Here is a 22,820-nt window from a genome sequence, read left to right as displayed (position 1 = left end):
AGACTACGCAGTGAGATTGTGTGTTTCAAACAAAAGACAAATAAGAACTTATTCTATGCATGGGAGAGGTTCAAAGCTCTTCTTTAGGAGTATCCACATCATTAGCAGTCCAATAAGGTATTAGCTCATACTTTTGTTGAGGAACTAGACCATAACAAAAAAATTTTTCTAGATTCAACTACAGGTGGTCAAGATTTGGAGTTGACTTATGGTGATGTATATACTTTGTTGAACTATATTGCATAAGTAAATCCTGAGTGACATTTTTGACTCAAGAAGTGCTACAAATAAAGGTGCAGGTATGTTGGTGGTGGACCATTTTATTTCCTTATTAGATCATCCTGATGCTCTACAAAATCAAATAAGCAATATGAAGTTGGGGCTTACACATCCTACAACCATAGTTAATGCAATTGAACAGACTGTAGGTTGGTGTGAGGTTTATGTTAACAATGAGAATTCAACGGCTATGTGTGCTGCCAATCCCGAGTCCATGATATTTATGGGCAGTGTTAAAAGGGAAAATTATGAGAATACCTATAACTAGAAGTGGCAGACTCAACCACCAAATCCAGCATGGATCAATAACAACAACAATTTCAACAACCACTAGTTCAAGAGAATCAGGCCATAACTCATACTATCAATATGGAAGAGATGTTGAAATAACTTATAGTTGGTCAAGCATAGTTAGAAGTAGATATGAAGAGTCAACAGGTAGAAACAAAAATCCAAAAAGTAGCTAAAAGAAGCTTGGAGTTGCAGATAGGTTAGATAGCAGCAATACAGAACACTAGGCCTCAAGTTAGTTTTCCAATTGATACTGAAAATACTAAACAAGTAATAGAAATCACTTTGATAAGTGGCACCTCTAAAGAAAACTAAGAAAGCAGATGTAGAGTTAATTCCCTCACAGGTATCCAAAAAATTTGTTAAAAATTTGAGGAAGTTTGATTACTCAAAAACCAAAGTTGTTAAATAGGAGAAATAGAGACTACCACCACCTTTCCCATAGAGGCTGATACTAAAGGAGGATGTATGCTTTAAGAAGTTCTTTAACATGTTCAGAGAGCTTCATATTAACCTTCCTCTTCTAGATATTTTATAGGGAATGCCTAAGTATGCTAAGTACTTAAAGGATGTGGTCACAAAGAAATTTAAGCTACAGAGTGTGGAAATAGTAGCACTCACTAAGAAGTATAGCTCTGTGGTAATGTAGAAGATGCCCATAAAACTCAAAGACCCTGGGTTCAAATTGGGAATAGTGAGGTGTTCCATGTACTTAGTACCTTAAGGGCAAGCATCAATTTGATCCCCTCTTTTTGTTCACACTTTGGTCTTTGGCAAGCTAAGACCAAGCTTTGTGTTACTACAACTGGCGAATGAGACCATAGCTAATAGGATGTTCTCATCAAGGTTGGTAAGTTTATTATTCTTATTGGCGTTATTGTTTTAGATTTTTAGGTAGCTTAAAAAGTACCAGTCATCTTGGGACTTCCATTCTTGCCAATAGGAAGAGAATTGATTGATGTAAGAGAGGTCACACTCATAATGAGGCTAGATAATGAAGAGGCGATTTTTAAAGTGTATAAACCGCTCAACACACCATCCAACTACAAATATTTATGCATAATTATTGTGATTTAAGGGGATAAGTCTGGGATGGTAAAGTTTATTCCACAAAATACCTCTTTGGAATTCCTCATTGAGCGGCCCAAGCCACCAATACCCAAGCCTAAAATAATGCAAATTGATGAGCCTAAAAAAGATGTTGTTGAGAGAGTTGTTGACCTTGAGAGTTCACACTTAAAAAGTAAGAAATGAATAAGAAGATGGCATTCGAGTGTGAGGAAGAGGATGAAGCATAATAGATTAGATAAAGATTGGGTCATGCCGCGACACTAAATCAGGCGTTGCTTGGGAGGTAACCAAAGTTAAGGTAGGTTTTATTTTCAAAACTTTTAAATTTTACTTCACTAGTTTTTGTTTTTATTGAGTCACAGGTTGATCGAAAGTATGAGTACAAAAAAATGAGCTAAGAAGCATGACAAAGACTAAGTGTGGGGTCCTCAGACCCGTTGATGTGTAAAGATGCTAGTATCTAGGCCGAGAGGCCTCAGGGAGTATTTCTATCTCTAATTTTAAGTATACTTTGGGGACAAAGTAGATTTTTAAGTGTGGGGTAGGGAAATTCCCATTTTAAGGAAAAAATTAAAATTATTTATGTTAGGAATAAATAAGATATTCTTATTGGTGATATATTTGACAGCATGATGCAAGTATTTTGATGATGAAAAGCTTGTTGATTGTGTGAATTGCTACTGTTGAGACTCTCAGGCTTATGTTTATGAATTTTTTACTTTTTGGCTTAATTTGAATTCATGCTATTATTTGGTTAAGAGTCTATGACGATCCTACTTGAGTTGAGCATGTGACATGTGTGTGTGAGATGTTTGTATATTTCTTGTGGTATTTGATGCTAGAACTTGCCTGGTATGTGTGCAAAATAAAATAAAGAGTGTGGGTTTAGGAGATAATATTGGCATTTCTTTGATAACCATATTTCATACACTCTTTTGACATACCATTGTGAGTAATCTTATCCAGCCTCATTGAGCCTTTAGCTTATTCTTTGGTAGCATCATATGTAGCTTAATCCCTTTTTTGATAGACCTTAATTTGATCTAAAGCTCCTAAGCGCTTTAGTCTAAAATTAATTAAGTAAGGTATGTGAAAAAATAAGAGGAGAAAAGGTGAAAGTGAATCTCCAAAGTAGTAGTTATTGGTGTGTAAATTTGATGTGTTGTGATTGGGAGTGAAAAAGAAAATTTGTGCTCAAAATTGAATCATGAATTAATAAAAAATACTCCCACCATATTGTATATGAATACGCTTAATGAGATGGGGTAAAACAGAAGAAGTGTAAAGGTAGTAGAGGTGAAAGTTGGTTTTTAGCGATTGATCTTAATTGTATAATATGATGTATTAAAATTCTTAGGGAATATAGTCACTATTACTAGCCAGAATAGTTCCTACCCTTCCCTTAGCTGATATTACAACCCTTAAAGATCTATTTGATCCTAAGCTTAACATTTTGATATTAGTGAAGTACTACAGTAAGGCAAGGCTATGGTTCATCTTGTGTAACTTGTGAATTCTTTTTTAGAGTGAGCACAATTTGATTCTTGTGCCTATCATGCCATAAATTGCATTTATATGCGTGATTATGGGTAACTCTTTTGTTGTTAGGGCACTTATTTGATGAATGTTGGGTGAATTATATGATGTATTTTGATGATAAATATGTATGAGTTTTCCAACTGGGTGATTCAATTCTCAAGGTTAGGATATTTTGGAGTAGTATTCTTGAGCTTTCAATTGTGTATATAACATGTTTAGTGTAGAAACTTGCATTTTATGTAGCCATTGTATTACTAGCTTTAGTGTATTTCTTGTAGTATAATTGTGGAGTAACCTCAACCTACTATTCTTAGTGTAAAGAGTTGTTCGAGGACGAACAAGGCTTTAAGTGTTGGGTGATGATCTGAGGTGGATTTATGCACTTTAGTGTTGTTATCCGGGCTTATTTAGCTGTGTTTTAATAAATTCTTGTGAGATTAATGAGTCAATGAGGATATAAATAAGCATATAAGTGTTTAATTACTTGATAATAATGTTTAAGGTGTAGTTCAAACAAGTTTGGATTCAAATTGATCATCTAGAATTCATATGAGAAAACTAGTGTCACTAGCTTGAGCTTGGTGTTGTTTTAGTTGATCGCGATGAATTGTAATGTGTATAATTAGTTGCTATTTGTATGATTGTGTAATTATGTGTGGAACATATTGCTTATAGTTTTTTAAGTATGATTGAATCAAGCCAAGACTCTAGACTAAGTGGAAGATCAAAAGGGGGAAAACTGGTATTCTTAGCTTAAGTTTCTAGTTCATCGTCTTGGAAGTTGTGTTGTTTTGAGCTCTAATTTATTGTTTTTAATGATATATTATGATTATTTAGTTGATTATGATGGTATATTAAGGATATACAATCCTTAAATCAAGTGTAAAAAATACAAAAAGGTTTTGAATAGATCAACGAAAGCACAAGACACAGCTTAACGTGAATTGGACACCTTGGATGTCAAGGGAGCGTCAAGGAAAAAAGTGAGGTCGAAATGGATCTTTACACAAACTAGGAGATTCCTAATGGATCCAAAATAGTGTGTGTCCAATATAAGGGAGTGTCACACGGCTAGATGCAGAAAATTAACCCCGCGATGTGGCCTAGTGCAAAAATTCGGCAGTTTTGTCCTCCTATAAACAGGACACTTGTAATTGATGTTATACACCTTGGATGGCTTTGAAAAAAGGAGAGGGACTGGAAAACACGTCAATTAAGGTTTTTCTTCTTTTAATTTATCTTTTTAATGGTTTTTATCTTGTATTTATTCATCTTGATTACAACTATGTCCATGAGTGTTTAAATTCCTCCTTATCGGGGTTAAGGCCAAGAACATGTTTACTTTCTCTTTGAATTCAGTTTTTCTGAATTTCTTATCATAATTGGTTGTTTTTATCCTTTTATAACTATTTAATATTACTAACCCTTAGAATACAGATATTGTCAACCTTGTGAACTCGAGAGGGAGAATAGGAAAATTGAACGTGGGGATGAATAGAGTAAGGATCTTATTCATTTATGAAATAAGGAATTTGAATTAGATACTAGGATAGGGATATACCTAGAAGCCTTTATTGGTTCACATGTCAGATGATATCTTAATTCATATAAATATATTATTACATCCCCGCTCAATGATGTAGTTGTAGCGTCCAGTTAGGTAGAAGGTTAGAGGCCGGGAGACAATGATCATATGATAAACCCTACGAATCAACAACCAAGATAAGTAATCTAATGAATGAAATTCATTAGTGTAATATGATTGTTCAAATTGCCTTAACCCTGGGTTTTCATCCATTTCTTGTACACAGTCTTTACTTTTCCACATTATTTTAGTTTACTTTTAGTTTACAAACTTTCAAAACTCTTTTGGTTACATTACACCACTTTACTCTCAATAGTTGAACTTGAATCAGATATTTATTAATACAAGTCTCTGAGGGATCGATATTCAAATTTATTTGAGGCCACTGTATTACTTGGTGAGACAACATACATTTGCGTGTGAGCTTGGGTGCAACAAAGTGTTTCTAAAAGGTGATACCTCTCCAAAGAAAATTTGTGAACTGTGTGATGTAAATATATGTATGTCTATTGTGAATCTTGTTATGGCATTAGAATTAGGGATAATAATCATAGGTTAGCATTGCATGAACCAGATATGTAGTAGTTGGTAATATAATCCTGTACTATATGTGTGTGAGATGGTTTTCTAGTTCCCTTTATGCATTTAATCCAGAACTTACCTAATTAATCTTGCCTAGGTTATAGGATAGTTAGTTAGGATGTGATCATAGGCCATTTCTAAATTTAGTCCACTCTTAGCCTAAATGACCATCAAAATTTGAATAAGTATCCCTTGATCCCTAAATTTGAGCCTACATTGACAAAGTTTCATATTTTCACCTTCCAATTTGATTACAGTAAACCTATTTTGGAATTGGTTCCTCTTAGACATTGTGCACCTTAACTCATACAAATCTTCTAAGTTGAGGGTGGCTATCATATGGGTGTATAGTTGAAATTGGGTAAGAAGGGTTTGAATAAGAGGAAAAAAGTAGGGTTGGGTGTGGTAAAAAGAAAAAAAATATGGAAAAAGAGAAAAGCAAAAACAAAGAAAAGTGAAAAAGAAAAGAAAAAACACCTGCCCTTAATAAGCAATAAAAGAGAAAAGGGAGAAATAAGGGACAAATAAAAAGAAGCTGGTTGATAAGTGGACCCTAAATGTAATTCTAGTATCATGGAGGGTAAGTCACTAGTTTCCAAATCTACCTTACCAACCCCCAAGCCTATGTTGCAAGTCAAATAAAGTCCTATAGTGATCCTAGTCCAACTACCCAAAAAACCAAGGTAAAGAAAATAAGGGTAAGATTATGGTATACTATGCATATTGATTGGAACTTTCTTCGAAAGAGTGAGTGTCTTTATATCGTCCTGCATTGACATGCATCATAATACTGTGAGATTGGGACTTCTTTGTGGTGAGGGTACATGGGTTGTGTTGCCAACTACTTATCTGTTCAGGTAATATATACAACATGTTTGCTTATTTGTTTGTTGCTAATGTAATTCTACAACTTGATTCCTTTGGGTTTCATTATTGTGCTACCTAGGTCCACAGAGATGGTTTTGAAAAATTTGAAAATAGAAGAGGGTAAGAGTTTTTGAGCTAAAATTGATTTGACTGCCATAGGTGCCTTAGTTTTCTCTTGGTTAAGCATCACTGTATTATTTTTTTATTGTGTTTGTTGTTTGAGGACATGCAAACATTTTAGGTTGAGGGTGTTGATGTGTCATGGTTTCATGGCACTTTCAATGCTTAAAATTGGAAAGTATGCAAGTACTTAGGTACGTTTGGTTAGATATGATGTGTTTTTGTTTTTGTTTTGTAAGGAACTGGGTACTAGAGATGAAATGTAGAAAAGGATTAAAGTGCAGAGGACCCCACATACCGGCCCACTTACAGGCTATAATTGGCCACGTAAGTGTCAGAAGAATATTGTTCTGAGAAGCTAAAGTCTGAAGTTTCTTCTTAGAGTTATGGAGGATCACTTACGTGGTGTAAGTACCACTTATTCCACTCATAAGTGCCAACGTAGGTGGAGTTCTACAGTATTTTGGTTGGTTCTGACACTTACGACCCACTAGGGGTCCGTAAGTAGTACTTACGACCCGTAAGTCATTACCGACTTAGTTTTCCCTTTTCATTTTGATGAAGATTTTTAGGGTTCTGATGCATTTTATAAATACCCTTTTTGATGTTTTGTATTAGTTTACACACTCGTTATGTACACAACACTATATTGATTTTGAGATTCAACTTGTGATCTTGGAATCCTTTGTTCTTGATTTTATGGTTGATTATTAATTTGATATTTTGTGTTTTGTTCTTAAATTATTGTAAGATTAATCATAGGCTTTCTTTTTTGAATTCAATGGATGTTGTTGCTAGCATAAACGGCTAAAACACGTAACTAGTGCTGTGGGAACCCTGATGAAATAACGAAGTTGAGAAAGTACAAAGTCGTTCTTGATAATTATTTTCTTATGTATTATGATTTTCTTGGGTTTGATTGTTTTCTTAAAGACTGCAGAAGTTAAGAATTTGCATGTAGTCAATACTTTCAAAAGAGAGGTAGAGATTAGGAAAAGAAGATCACAGTAGTAATTTGAGGCTACCAACCCTCATCTAATTAACTTGATACTTAAAAGGTAGTAGTTAATCTAGGATCCAAGATTAGTAAGGAGACACTCTAAGACTCAAAAGGCAAGGAGTGAAATTCACTAAAGGCATTTACAAGGCAGTTGGTAATACATATCTTATCAAATTCTTCATACAAGGTATTGGGATAGTTTGATGGAGCACAATAAGTCTACGGAGTTAGGAAGTCAGGGAGAACATAGTTCTAGTATTAATCTCATATTGATTTCAACCAAAGTGATCAAGATTTGTTACAATTGACATTGTTCTCACAAAATCCCCCATCTACTTTTCTGCTTTATTTTGGCTACTTTAGAAAGTTCGTGATAGATATTTGACCAATTTCTTACGGGTTTGACCCCAACCGTTGTTGGTTATATATTTGACAGTGACCATATTATATTTTTGGAGGTATAATTTGGGTGACATAAATTGTTAACATCTATATCTGAATCCATAATCTAATGCTATGCTGAAACCCTGGAAACACGTGCCAAAGTTCCATCCGCATCTATTAATAACCTCATATCATCCATCTTGGATAATATAGAGTCAAAGAATGTACTTGAGGCTCATATAAATACAGAAACATGACAATGATTGAAGAACAAAATTTCCTAAAAAATGCCTTGTAGCCTCAGAAGATAGGTTATGGATATCCCCGCACTGATCCGCAGGACCTTACTAGACTCTAAGCTCTTGTACCAACACATCGATAAACCTAGCTCAAATTGTCACTACCCAATTTCTTAGGTTATGATGGCACCTTCTATAACCCAGTAGTAGGTATGACAACCCATAGTCCAGAACTGCTATAATCGACTACTGAGAGAAATGTATAAAGATAGTGGATAATTATGATGAAAGACTAATATATCCTAGATATTCCCCAAACCTGGTGGAATCAGTACAAAAGCTTCCAATATATAATAAGAATAATGAGGTACTAGATATATACACAAGTACAACCCATCTCTGAATATAACATAGAGATTAGTTAAATCTATAAGGGGAGAATAGTAATACTTTGAATGCCATGAGCTCACCCCAAATCTTCGATCGATAGCTTCTCCGCATGATGCACATAAAAATTGTGAGAACCCGTACTATGATCTGTAGGTTGCAGAAATGTAGTATGAATACCAAACATACCGTACTTAGTAGGCAACTTCCTACTGAGCTTTAGTAGGAAACTTCCGACTGAGCTCCGATAATAATGCAAATATAGATAACATGCAAGTAGGAATGAAACTATAGTTAAATATCCAGGAAGCTAACATAATAAAATTGGGGAGGCAATCAGTCACCAAAGCACTATACTGTACATCACTGGCCAATGTAGAAATAAAGGGTAGGAGTAGGATATATAATGATTACAAGGCCAAGGAATGGATGTACAACATAAATAAATAAAGGAAGAGATAAATATATGGTAATACTATAGCTATATATATATATACATGACTAACTCAAAGGTACAACCTAAGGTAGTCATACAAACATCTTAAGGCCTTTTAATCGTAGTAGGAACTAGTACTAGCATAATCAGGGTCCCCAAACCAAACATCTAAACATGAGATAATTATCCATAATATAAATAACCATAAAAAGAAAGGAATCAAAATCATAACTCCAACCTCAGTATCAGTAAATAATCAACCTATCATGAACTAACTATGATTAAAAAAAAAAAAACAAAGTAACTGGCTAGTCTAAACAAAGAATACCTTAACTAGGACACATAAACCAAAAGGTTCAATCAACACATAGCACACAACAAACAACACAGATAACTTATACCTATGAAACCCCCCATAAGGCTGATAGATATAGGACCAAACAATATACTGGTGACAGGAAATGCACATGCAATAATGGATGCAAAGTAAATCCATAACACCATAATTGATCCAAGTTCTATAACATAAGTTAGCATATACTCCTTCTCCAGCTCAATGGCTCACAAATGCAGGACCTACGGTGACCTTTCTTCTCTGGCACAACAACTCACAAATAAAAGGGCCCCTAGGAGGTTTGAGGATAATTATATACACCAACTTGGTCTTGATATAGGATTTCCAGTCATTATCATCAATCTACTCCATCCAATGTCAGAGAGATGTATATATAATAAATGCATGAATTCTAACCGTGGCTAAAATAGTGTAAGTCTGTAAGTCTATTACATAATGATCAACTCTGGGAATAAATCATCATAATAGTGTAGAAAGGATCAGAATCTCTCTCGACCTAAGTAAATAGTAGTGGTAACTCATGGACCAAAATCTATCTCGATCAAATTTCTAAAATATCATTTTTAATTCCAAAAGATCATAAATAATCCATTAAGGTGGTACGATTCCCACTATAGAATAATCCATTTTAAAAGTGAAAAGTGGGAAAAAAAACTTTAGGAAACAATACTAAAACCATGTTTTCAGTTAGAATCGTACCATTAAGTGAGCAAGAATGGATTGAGTCTATGCATGCCATTAACGGTATCCAAACAATACAATTATAATCATCTAAGCTTGCATAGACTATGGCTACATCCTTTACAAGGATAGATTACACACCCGGAGTCAAACTAATATCATCATCATGGCCTTAGGCATAATAATATACAATCGGCATAACCATACGATAATTTGAGAAACCATAATAATACCACAATACAAGTAGTTAACCATATACTAAAGTGGTCCTTAGCCTCAACTATGTCTAACATACTAATAACGTAGGGTAATAGGATCCTATAAGCATAACAAGTATTTTATCTTAAAAATTGATTCACCTTCTATACCAAACTTCTAAATTAGATTAACTCATGGTGTATAACCCATAATCAGATCCTAACATCCATATCTAACATGCAATATATATATCATATACTATCTTGTAAAGAAGAATAGATTAAGCCTACCTCGATGCAAAACTACAAGTCACTAAATTATCTATAAATTGTTCATCTTTGCTCCACGATCTTGAAATGATGTCGCACTATAAAAATAGTAATATATACATTATTTGTAGTAAAACAAACCCTTATATAATGGGTTGGGTCAAAATATAAGCCAAGAATGGGCACAATGGGCCCACAAATAGAATTCAAAATTAAATCCAAAAGTTAAGCACAAATTGTGCATATATCGGGGCTAGCTTACCTTAGCTTCAACAGATGATTCCTTACTTTTTCCTCTCTTCAATCTTTCAAAATAGTGTGTAGATAGAGGAGAAAATAATGGGAATTTTGGTTGAGAAAAGGGATTTAAAATCCTCCAGATACCGCCTAAGCGGTCATCCAATCTCTTGAGTGATGTCGCTTAAGCAACTCGTCCACCCCTAAATCGTTGTGGCATGGGCCGTGTGTATCGCTTAAGCAACACCTAGGTTGCTTAAGCAATGTCTACTAGAGCAGGTATTAATTGCTTAAGTGGATATTGATCCCTTAAGCGGCCCTTGGCCAAATAGCCGAGGCCTCTATTGCGATATCGCTAAAGCGATGATTGCTTAAGTGGTCATATGATAGCTTAAGCAGTTTCATCAGCAACTTGATGCATCATATTTTGCAACTCCAAAAATGAAATATGATCGAGCGCTCAATATTCGTTTGATACTCCATGCGTGTAATAACAATGCTACTATACCAAATTCGATATTTCAGACTTAATAAAATCATCAAAAATTTCATCTGAGATCATTTCAACTAAATGTGAGGCCCAAACCAATAGTTTCATTATTCATATAATCCACCAAAAAGCCCAGAACAATTCTGAAAGCCTTGGGACATAAACCAAGGGTCCCCTAGCCTAAAATTAACGCTCCAGAGCTGATGGCACTATCAGAATCCTAATCCAAGGTCGTTTACAAGAATTTTGGTCTGAAACCAAATACTTGATAGTGAAAGCTCAAAAATAGGGAAATAATCCTAAAACCTAAACTAATTATTTGATACCCAAATGGATAGTTCTGACAAGTCATAAATAACCTGTAGCCACTGTGGTAAGGCATGAAAAACCAAAAATATGCATAGATCAAAAAATAACCTAGATGGAAATTATAGTTAAGGTTATCCCCTGGTCGCTAAAGCAATCCTATGGTCCTTAAAGTGACCATCGATTAAGCGGTTGCACCAGCACTTAGTAAAATTTTCCAATTTCTAATCAAACCCATAGGATTCATTTGAAATCCTTAGATGCATAAAAACTATACTACCCTACAAAATTCAGTATTCTAGACTAAAAAGCGCTAGCGTCCGAGGCCACTTCAATAAAATATGGGTCCCATATTTAATGGTCATTTTAACCAAAATCCACCTAATAGCCCAAAATGAGTTTGAAAGACTTAGGACCCAAACCATAGATCCCCCTAGCCTAAAATCAACGTGTTAGATCTAGCAAAACTATCAAAATTGCCATACGAGGCTATTAACCTAAAGTTTAAGATTGATACCAAATGTTCAGCAGCAAAAATTTTAAAATAAGGAATTAGATTTAAAAATCAAATAAACTACCTAATAACTTTACTGTCACCTCTAGTAAGTCATAAATGACTTGGGACAGCTATAGGAAATCTCTAAATAGTGAAATAGTGTGAATTGTAAAAAATGACTAGGAGGGTCATTATAATATCAACTAATAAAAGGACCTTCATCTGCAAAAGTAAAGGATCAAGGTACACCTAAAGTCTCTAAAAGGTGGGGATATTGGGCTCATATCTCACTCTCAATCTCCTAGGTAGGCTCCTTTACTGGGTGTTGACTCTAATGAACCTTACCTATAGGAATCTCTCCAGAGCGCAACCACCTGACATCCTTGGTCACTATGAGAACTTGCTCCTCTATACAGGTCAACCTCTCATCCAACTGAACTGAGTCCCACAAAGCACATGAGACTCATCTGACATATAAAACTACCACACAGAGATATGAAAACTAGGTAAACAACTTCAAAATTTAGGATAAAGGACATCTCATAAGCTACTTATGCAACTGTCTGAAGTATCTTAAATAGCCTAATATACTTAGGGTTAAGCTTGCCCCTCCACTTGAATCTCATCATGCCCTTTATGGGAAATACATCCGAAAAAACTCAGTCAATAACTCCAAATCATAAGGCACAAAGCCTATGATATTCTTCTGCCTACTCTGAGCTGCCTTAAACCTATCCTAAATCATCCGACCCTATCCAATAACTCATAAAGTAAGTCAGTACCATGGGGCCTAACCTTTAAGGTATCAAACCAACCTATCAAAAATTTGACATTACTGACCATATAATTCCTCAAATCAGGAGATCTCAATACTTGAATGGTAGTTATTACTATATGAAAACTTTGACAAGGCTAAGTGTTGATCCCATTGACCTCCAAAGTTTATAAAACATATGCAGTGTATATCCTTAAGAACATGAATAATTCTCTCCAACTATCTGTTTCTCTAATGATGAAAATCTATGATGAGTTCAAGCAGAGTACCTTCTAAAAATCCTCCAGAAGCTAGAGGTGAACTTTTAGCCTTTATAAAAAATAATAGATATGGGTACTCCGTGCAGGTGATTTATCTCATAAACATATATACAAGCAAACCTCTCATCATTGAGAGAAATATGAGTAGGGATAAAATATGCTGATTTGATCAACTAATCGGCAATGACCCAAATATCATTGGAACCATGGGAAGGGTGAGGAAACCCACTAACCAAGTCTATGGTGATCTACTCCCACTTCCACTAGGGTATATGTAATCTCTAAAATCAGGTCGCCAATTCTCTGATGCTCGGTCTTTACCTACTGATAACATAGGCATCGAGCTATAAAGTTTGCTATATCTTTCTCCATGCCACTCTACTAGTAATATTGACTTAAGTCTTTATACATCTAAGTTGTACTAGGCTGAGTAGAGTATATAGAGTTGTGAGACTCCTGCTATATCAACTGAATTAATCCTCCGACTATTGGAACACCAATATGACCATCATATCTTAGAATACCATCTGATTCTAAGGTAGCCCTCCTAGACGTCACCATTAGAAATTGGGTCATGAATGCTACAAAGTCTAATATCTTCAAACTGGTGACTCTGAATCTGCTTAAATAAAATAGACCTAGCCTCAACACTAATAAGGATCCTTCTAGAGTTTGAAATACTAAGTTAAACCATCAAGTTGGTGAAGGACGGAACATTCCAATCCAATGATTGCACCAAAATTAAAATTAGCAGCAAGCTACCCAGACTCACTATCTTTTGGCTCAAGGCATCTATTAACGTATTTTCTTTGTCTGGATGATATAGAATAGAGATATCATAGTCCTTTAGCAACTCAATCCATCAGTGTTGCCTTAAATTAAGCTCTCTTCGAGTCATAATGTACTAAATCCTATAATGGTCAAAATAGATATCACAATGAACACCATACAAATAGTGTGTCTAAATCTTGAGTGCAAATACTACCATGGATAACTCTAAATCATAAGTGGCATAGTTGTACTTGTGGACCTTCGGCTGCCTCAATGCATAAGCAATAACTTAACCTTTCTGCATCAAAACCTAACCAAAACCAACACTAGAAACATCATAATACAGGATAAATTCCTGGACCTCAACAAAAAGACTCAAAATAGGAGTTGAAATAAAAAGGCTCAAACCCTTGAGCTTCAAAAATATCGATTCATACTTCTTGGACTACTAAAAAGGAACCTTCTTTCTAGTCAATCTTATCATCAGCACAATAATAGAAGTAAAACCTTCAACAAACCACCTATAGTAAAATGCCAAACCATTAAAACTACAAACCCCAATTAGAGATGTAGGTTTGACCCAGTCACGAATAGCCTAAATTTTCTCTGGATCCACCATAATCCCATCCTTACACAAAATATGTCCTAGAAATGTAATAGAGTTGAGCCAAAACTTGTATTTTTAGAATTTGGAATAAAGCCTATGAACTCTCAAAGTCTGGAGCACAATCCTTAAATGTTGCTCGTGGTCCTCCCCACTTCTCGAATACCAAGGATATCATTAAAAAAACAATCATAAATGAGTCCAAATATTTTTTGAACACTCATTTCATCAAATCCATGAATATGGATGGGGCATTGTTAAACCAAAAGAAATCAACAGGACCTCATAATGGTTATAGCGAGTCCTAAAGGCTTTCTTAGGGATATCCTTTCATCGAATCTACAGTTGATGGTAATAGGATCTCAAGTCAATCTTAGAGAACATTATTGCTCCTAAAAGTTAGTCAAATAAATCATCAATGTGAAGCATAGAATACATATTCTCCACTGACCTTATTAAGATACATGTAGTCAATGCAAATACGCATAGAACTATTCACTTTATTCACGAACAATGTAAGAGCACCCCAAGAAAATACACTCGACCTAATGAAACCCACACCCAAAAGATCTTGAAGTTGAGAATTTATCTTCTTTAGCTTGCTAGAATCCATACAATAGGTGCCGTAGAAATCAGTGGGATGCTCAGCTCAAGATCAATAACAAACTCAATATCACACTTAGGAGGAAAAAAATTAGAAAAATCACGAACTCAAGAGATTAAATCTCCATGCTGACATCAAAAATACAAGTAAGATAAGACTCACAACCCCTCGATATAAGTCTTCTAGTCCAAACATAAAAAATAATCCCCATCAGAATATGGCTAATAGAACCCTTCCACATAATCAAGGGTATGCTAAGTATAGCTAAGGTAACAGACTTGGCAAACCAAGCTAAGATCGCATGATAAAAGGATAATTTTTCTATGCAAGAACCACACCATAATCCACCATATCTAACACAATAAGATCAGCTTGAGAATAAAACTCCCGAACATTCACAATACATGATCTATAAACCTGATCTACTAATAAAGAATCACCCATGGAAGTAGATACACATAATGGCATAGATAAAGAATCCCAAGACAACTCTATACTGTTGTGCATAATAAGTAGACACGTATGAATAAGTGGATCTAGAATCAAATAAAGCAATAGCCGGATGATGGCATATTCAAATTATACTTATAATAATGGTATTTGAAGACTCGGTCTTTGGCCTACCATATACAACATAAAAATGACCTCACCTACCACTTGTTTGGGCGCCTAACCGATTGCCTATCCTACCTACTTGAGGACCTCATAAAAAAACTTGGAGACCACCCTTGTAATCCTGCATACCATCTCTAACTAGGGAAGCACTGCCCTAATAGGCTAAATATTATATGCTGTAGGCACAATTGCCCCATATCGGGGATATTCTCTAAAATAATAGTTTACTGCCTAACAAAAGTAGCATGCCCTAGGTGTTACACTCTGTCTAGAAGATCTGGATGAACCAAAATATCCACCTCATCTAGAAAATCCAAATATGTGCCTCTCAAAGACTAGTCGTTACTTCACATATTATAGTCTCTATAACTGAACCAACCTTCATTCATAATCTGAAGTGTGGCATGAATTTGCCTATAAGGCTGACCTTAATGCTTATAATATAAATAAGGACACTGAGAACCTCTATCTCTAAACGTGATCCACTCTATCTCTAACTAATACTACCCTAATGACATAGTTTTTTATCACTGCTTCCTTGGGCCTTAAGATGCATATCCTTCATAGCGTAGGTATAATAAAAAACCTCTTCAAAAGATTTGCCAACTATAACCAAAATCTAAGTAGTCATATGAAGAAGAAGTCTCAACCCTTTAACAAAGCACTGAACCTGCTCATACTCAGTCAGTAAGATAGCAGTAATATGTTTGGCCAACTCGTGGAATCGTGCCTTATACTCTAGAATGGTTATAGAACCCTATCCCAATATCTCTCGAAGGTTGTGAGGCATATACTTCATCAGGAAAACCTTAAAAAACTTAGTCCATGTCAAAGAAAGATATCCAGCTGGCGTGAATCAAAATAACCTTTCCAACATTGTCTAGCTACAAAGTCCAATTGAAAAGTTGTGTAGTTAACCACACGAGATTCAATTAAGCCCAAATTATAGAGCCAACCCTCTTAAGCTATCAAGAACTCAAATGTATCCTCACTTGGAGCCCCTATAGATCTAGGTGAAGTCAATCTTAAAAATTTGGCCAATATCTTCTGCTCCTCACTAGACATAGCTGGTACGGCGACTACCGACTGGCAACAACCAGCACTAGAGAGACCTCAATTTTGAGAGTCGCAGCTACAAGCAGCACCCCTACATCTGTACAACTCTTATCTATAGACTAAGCACCATTAGATGGTGTACCAATAACTAAACCAAGCCATCTCTGAGAAATGAAAAGGAAATAAACCCCGATAGATCTTGCGGTACCTCCTGGCTCGCTAATGGCAAGGGTGGAAAAACCTCTGTGTAGGAGAAATAATAGGATCTGAGGAAGGCTCCCTATCTGAACCCCTAGCTGGGGTTGTAGCTCTGTATTGACCTTGGCCCCTAGGTCAACCACAACCTGTAACAGGAGCACTAGTCATTGACTCGAGTCTTCATCTCCAGTCATCGTAGCTCATGTCTAGACCATTTATAAAAGAATAAAACAATGTATATTTTAGCAACTAACATTGACTCAACATATGAAATGAATAAAGAAAATAATTTTTTCCTAAGATATCCTATAGACTCTCGAAGATAAGAAACAAATGTCATCATTCTGATCCACGGGACTATACTAAACACTTGTTCTTGTACCAACAATACCAATGAACCTAGCTTCTAATAACAATTTGTCATGACCAAATTTCATGAGTCACGATGGCAACTACTACAACCTACTAGTAGATAAGCCAAACTATAGTCTGAAACATAAGTAATAGGAAAATTAGTGAAAGGTATAAGAATTACCAAAAAGAAAGCATAGAACTAGTTTATAGGTAGTAAAATATAAGTATGTTAGCATACATATAGATAAGAGAGAGAAAATAGCAAAAGGGTATCCTATGACCTAGTAAGGTAGTACAAGAGCCACTAATTAAAAGAATAAGAGTATTGATAGTATCAATATACAGATAGTCTCAAAAGGAAAAAATGTCCAAAGGTAGTAGAAGGAGAGAGAATCAGCTTTGGGTCCAAAAGCTCACCCTATCTCCGAACTCTAGAATGCGTTGGATGAAATATCAACGATGATAGATAGTAGGTACTAATTAGGCATCATTAGTCGATGAAGCTAAATAATAATAAAAACATAATAAGATAAGAGAATGTAAACTAAAGTCGGAGATAAAAGAGAAAACCTGAAATAATGCTCCAGTTGCCAGATAATAAATAACAAGGTAGATAATATCAAAATAAATACAAACTAACTACAGGCTAACGCCCCCCCCCCCCCAATAAGCTCAGAAGGCACAAACAAGAAGAAGCAACCCAGTCGAGCCCCCAAAAGCCCAATAGATGCAATTAGGAGACAAACAACAATAGTAATAATTATAAAGTCACCGACCTCCGACACCATATCTGTGAATACTTTTGTAACATAGACACCAAACTCAAACTGGATCCTTAATATAATAAGTGAAACATAAATGCCGCAATTAAATAGGTCTTTAGTATCATATATGCCTAACTCTTATTGATCTTTAGTATCATATATGCCAGACTCGAACCAGTCCTTAGAATAAATACAGGTTGCCAAGTCTAGTCAAGTATCACAAAAATAGATAAAACTTCCTAGGATCTAAGAATATATTAAAATGAAAAAAGAAGGCCTCCTAGATCTACAAGGAGCTAATTAAGATATCAGAGAGGGCCGACAGAGCTCGCTTCTAAACCCTGATATTTCATACTAAGGTGATTTATACCGATAAACTAGACTAAGGCTTCTAATTTCTACTACTACGTGTTAAATAAGTCTTAAAAATTCCTAAGGCAACAATTTAACATAAGTGGGAGAGGTGGGTCAATTCTACCTAAATTGCACTCTAATCAGATAAATATTTAAAATTTTCAAAAAACATGCAACCAAACCATAAGTTCAAACCAAAATCTTGAATAATACAATACTAATACCATAATGAAGATCAATCTATGAGGAAAGTAAGTTTAGCCAACCTGGATCCCGATGAATACTCGAGAAAGTCAACTAAAATAGATATTTTTCCTTCCTGGAAGCCTCTACATGATACCATGCCATCAAAATAGTAATCCACACATTAATATAAGAATAATGATACATATATTGTATGTAAATTCTTTGGGTTTAAAATCTAGTTAACATACCATATGGGGCTTGCTTGCAAAATCACAATCCTAAAATTGCCAACATATCTCTCTAGGGTCAAGGATCATTTAACCTCAAAAATAGGTAAAATTCGAGCATAATTATACCCCCAAAATTATCACACAAAGAATTAGGGGTTTGAGTTAAAATAAAAAATTAATTCTGAAATCAAATGGAACTTATGGAAATTTAGATGAGGAATAGACTTTCGCAAACTCACCAACTCACCCTGAACACCTAATGACCAAACTCTACAATCTCTTAGCTCTCTAGGATTTTATAAAGTCTTAGGATTAAAACAATAAGCTTGGTCAAATGGAAAATAAATTATAAGGGGAGAGTACCAACGATGACAGCTTAAGAGGTCAACTGATCGCTAAAGGTATCACCACTTAAGTGGTTGGGTATCACTAAAGCGACTCTTAATAAAAATTCAACCTTTGCTTAAGCGGCCCAGTGTCACTTAAGCAACCTCCGATTTAGCGACTAGGCTGGGACCAAGGTTGGTTGCCAAAGCAACCCATTGATCATTAGAGCAACCACATTTCAAGCAACCAAAGGTCCATTTAAGCAGTTGCGCCAGTTGAGGCTTGGACAAGCACTTAGCAAAATTTGTTAAGTTCCGGTCGAGCCCTAGAGATTCATCTAGAATCTCATGAATGCAAACAAACTACGTTACCTTACTAAATTTGATATTTCAGACACAACAAAAACATTGAAATTTCCATCTAGGACCATTTAAATGAAATGTCAGTCCCACACCCAATGATCATTTTAACTAAATTCAACCCAATAGCTCAAAATGAGTCCAAAAGCCTTAGGACACAAACTAAAGGTCCTCTTAGCCTAAAATCAATGTTTTGGATCTAACAAAACTATCAGAATTGACATACAAAGTTATTAACCTAAATTTAGAGCCTAATACCTAATTTTAATAGTGAAAACTCCAAAATAGAAAATTGTCTCTAAAAAATAAATAAAATATCAAGTAACTAAACTATTAGCTCTAATAAGTCATAAATAACCTACGAAAGCTATGGAAAAGCTCTAAACAATAAAATAGAGTAGAACTACAAAAAAAGACCCAGAGGGTCATTATAAAAAGAAAGAAGACTAGTGTACGACCAAAGATTAGAGTAAAAAATATTGAGGTTTCATACATAAACTAAGATTTATCATATATTCCTAGAGTAGAAGATGACATAGTATTGGTTAATTAGTTATAAGAAGGAAATATCTACTTCTACAATAGTAAGATGTTATTTGAATATCCTAGACTAAGTATATATATAGAATAGTGTCCCTAGTTAGAGTGTGACTTTTATAAGGATTAAAAGAAGTTAAAGAAGGACGATTACATAGTCTTGGTGGTTTATGGTAACTGCAAGAAATAATGTTGGTATTTATTTGAGTATGGTTCCTTTTTTATTTAATAGTAGGAGTTGGCAGATAAGTACTTCACCCCCTTGGTATAGGTTACATTGGTCTAGTGGGTGCTAAGGAATGTACCTGCATTGGAGGATAAGAATATATCTGAAATATGTAGATTTCCAATAGTACAGTACAGAGGTCATAAAATAGTAATAACATTTTTTTCCTTTTCACCTGATTTTGCATGACCATACTCATTCACTAGGTACTTTCACAGCCCAACTAGCTACTTCTTGGATATTGATTAAGTTTATAAGATTTCTTTCCTAAGGAAAGGATAGGCACAAGTGTGTATTCAAATGATATATGTTAATCATAATCTTAATGATCATAGTCCAAATTAAAAGAAAGGTATTAGATTACCCTTATTTTTTGGTTGTTTTTTATTCTTATAGTTGATCTTCCAAGCACAGTCGAACCTTAGTTGTTAAGCCCAAGGTCGTAGATTTTTAGATGTTATATATAGATAATAAGATGGCTTCAAATAGTTTAAAAATGAACTATATGCAAACATGATTAAGTTATCGTAAACTCGTATATGTATAGCTAACCTGCTTGTGAGTGATAAATCAATTATGTACATGCTACTTGTTTTCATAAGCTTATTAATTTACCTTCCATTCCCTCATTAGAAGTTAATTATTTACATGTTATTTATATGGATCCTTACTCATAGGTTACATATCATATGAATTGTTGTTTATATATTGAGATGTTTTATATAGAACGTGTTACGACCTAAAATAAGCCTTGACAATTAAGCTTATCACCCAAAATAATATAAAATAAGAAATCAATACCAAAGCCCAAGGCAAGACTCCTAGAACGGAGTCTAACCACATGTATAAAGTAAAAGCAGAAATGCATAATTAAAGATACCATACAAAATATCAAAACTTGATGTCACAGTGTAAGAACTACAAAATATACCATAAATGTCAAATATTCAATGAGGTCCAAAAAGGATCAAAATCTTTCTTAGAATACAAAGTAAGACATGAAATAGACAAGAAGAGGTAGTGGATCAACTTTGAAAGAATAGATCAACCGCTACCTTGAATATACTTCAGATACTGCCTGAATCAGCTATCGTGTGGCACACTCGTACCTGGATCTGCACTGAAAGAATGCAGTAGGGGTGAGTACAATCCAAATGTGCTCAATAGTTATTATAGGCTGACTGAACAAAGTCGAAAATAAAGCATACAAATTACATAGTATGGGCATATCAACTACAATTAGAAAATGTTCCAAATGGTAGCCCACATTATCTCCACTAACACTTCTACAATATTCACATAAACCAAATACAAGTATAAGAATAAGCACAAATAGATAAATATTAAATCAAGAATGAAAATATAACACAGAATGTACACAATAAATGAAATGCAATGAAGATGATGATGGTAATAATGATGACATGATGCCCGAAGTTATCGCACAACCTCTCTATACAGCCGTCGAGCTGTGCTTTTAAGTAGGACCTATGGAGGGGTAATCAACCGATATAAAATCCAATATCTAATATCCAATATCAATATCCATAAATCCTATCTGGCACATCTATCAGTAGAGAGTTTTTAAGATGTCACATTTTCTGTCAGAAAAGCCAATATTACAAGTATTTTCATGGTAGTACCAATGTTTCATGATATACAGATGAGGATGTCATGCTCACAATCAAACAAAATGAGAATTTTTAAAATCAACCAATATGTCAACCATGTGAGCCAAAATTCACTAAAGAATCCAACCATCCATGCATCCAATGTAAAGCCAATAGAGCAAAATACACAATAATATGCCATTGATACCACATAAAATCCTATTTAGGCATTTTAATTTGAAAAGATATAATCAAGTATACATACACAAGACCAATAAGATCATATAAGACTCCACACAGTCACACATAGCAAGTAATGTCTCAAAACCATCAATTCACAACAATATAAGTCCCCATATGGGCATAACAATATTATTACCATTTTCATAATTGGTTCCTACACCCTTAACATGATTTTTATATCCATATTATCTCTCCAGTTCAGTCTGAAGAAAGTCAAGCCATAACCTACCTCAAATGCCAAGAACTGGTTCAACAAGCCTTCACCATAAAGCTTTCACCTCACGGACAGACCCGATATCTGATACAACACACAAATATAAAATTTACGCGTCAAAATAATGTAATACCATAAAGCAACCACGAGGGATAAAATGATCAATTCACACAAAAATCACTAAAAATCAAATCATTACAAAATGTGCTTACATACAATATGTTTCATGAAGTGTTGATGCATACTTTTTATGTTTCATAAATATTTGACCACATGCCACGTACATACACATTAGAGGTTATTCTTTTAAAGTTTATAAGGTTATTTGTTCATGTGTTATAGACGTTGTTTATCATTTATTACGTGCCACATGCTCTGTAGCTTATTCGTTGAGCATTATACATTTCACCAGTTCATAAGATTAGAATGTAAAGTTTAACGGCTCACATATGTTTAAATTTTTAAAAGTTGCAAATGTATTTGTTATATATATTCTATGTTTTTATAATGTTAAGATTTGAGAATTGAGTACCTTCATAGTTTACTTATTTATATAATTATATGATTAATGTAGCGCTATAATCCACTTACGTACATGTTATATATATATATATATAATATAGATTATTGTTTATAGTTTATGGTGTTGATAGATTATTTGCTTACATGTTTTCCTATTGATGGTGTAGTTATTCACACATTTAGAAATGTCAAGGGTCTA

General features: G+C 34.6%; 1 non-coding gene across 1 annotated transcript; it reads right to left on the bottom strand.

The window, feature by feature from the left end:
* On the bottom strand, window positions 1-107 carry LOC124889165. The gene has a single exon (XR_007047777.1). It is a non-coding gene; the product is annotated as a small nucleolar RNA R71 (small nucleolar RNA).
* Between the last annotated feature and the right edge of the window lie 22,713 nt (window positions 108-22,820).

The sequence above is a fragment of the Capsicum annuum genome, chromosome 11 (genome assembly GCF_002878395.1).
Source record: "Capsicum annuum cultivar UCD-10X-F1 chromosome 11, UCD10Xv1.1, whole genome shotgun sequence".
Taxonomy (NCBI): domain Eukaryota; kingdom Viridiplantae; phylum Streptophyta; class Magnoliopsida; order Solanales; family Solanaceae; genus Capsicum; species Capsicum annuum.
This window is presented reverse-complemented; position numbering and strand designations above follow the sequence as displayed.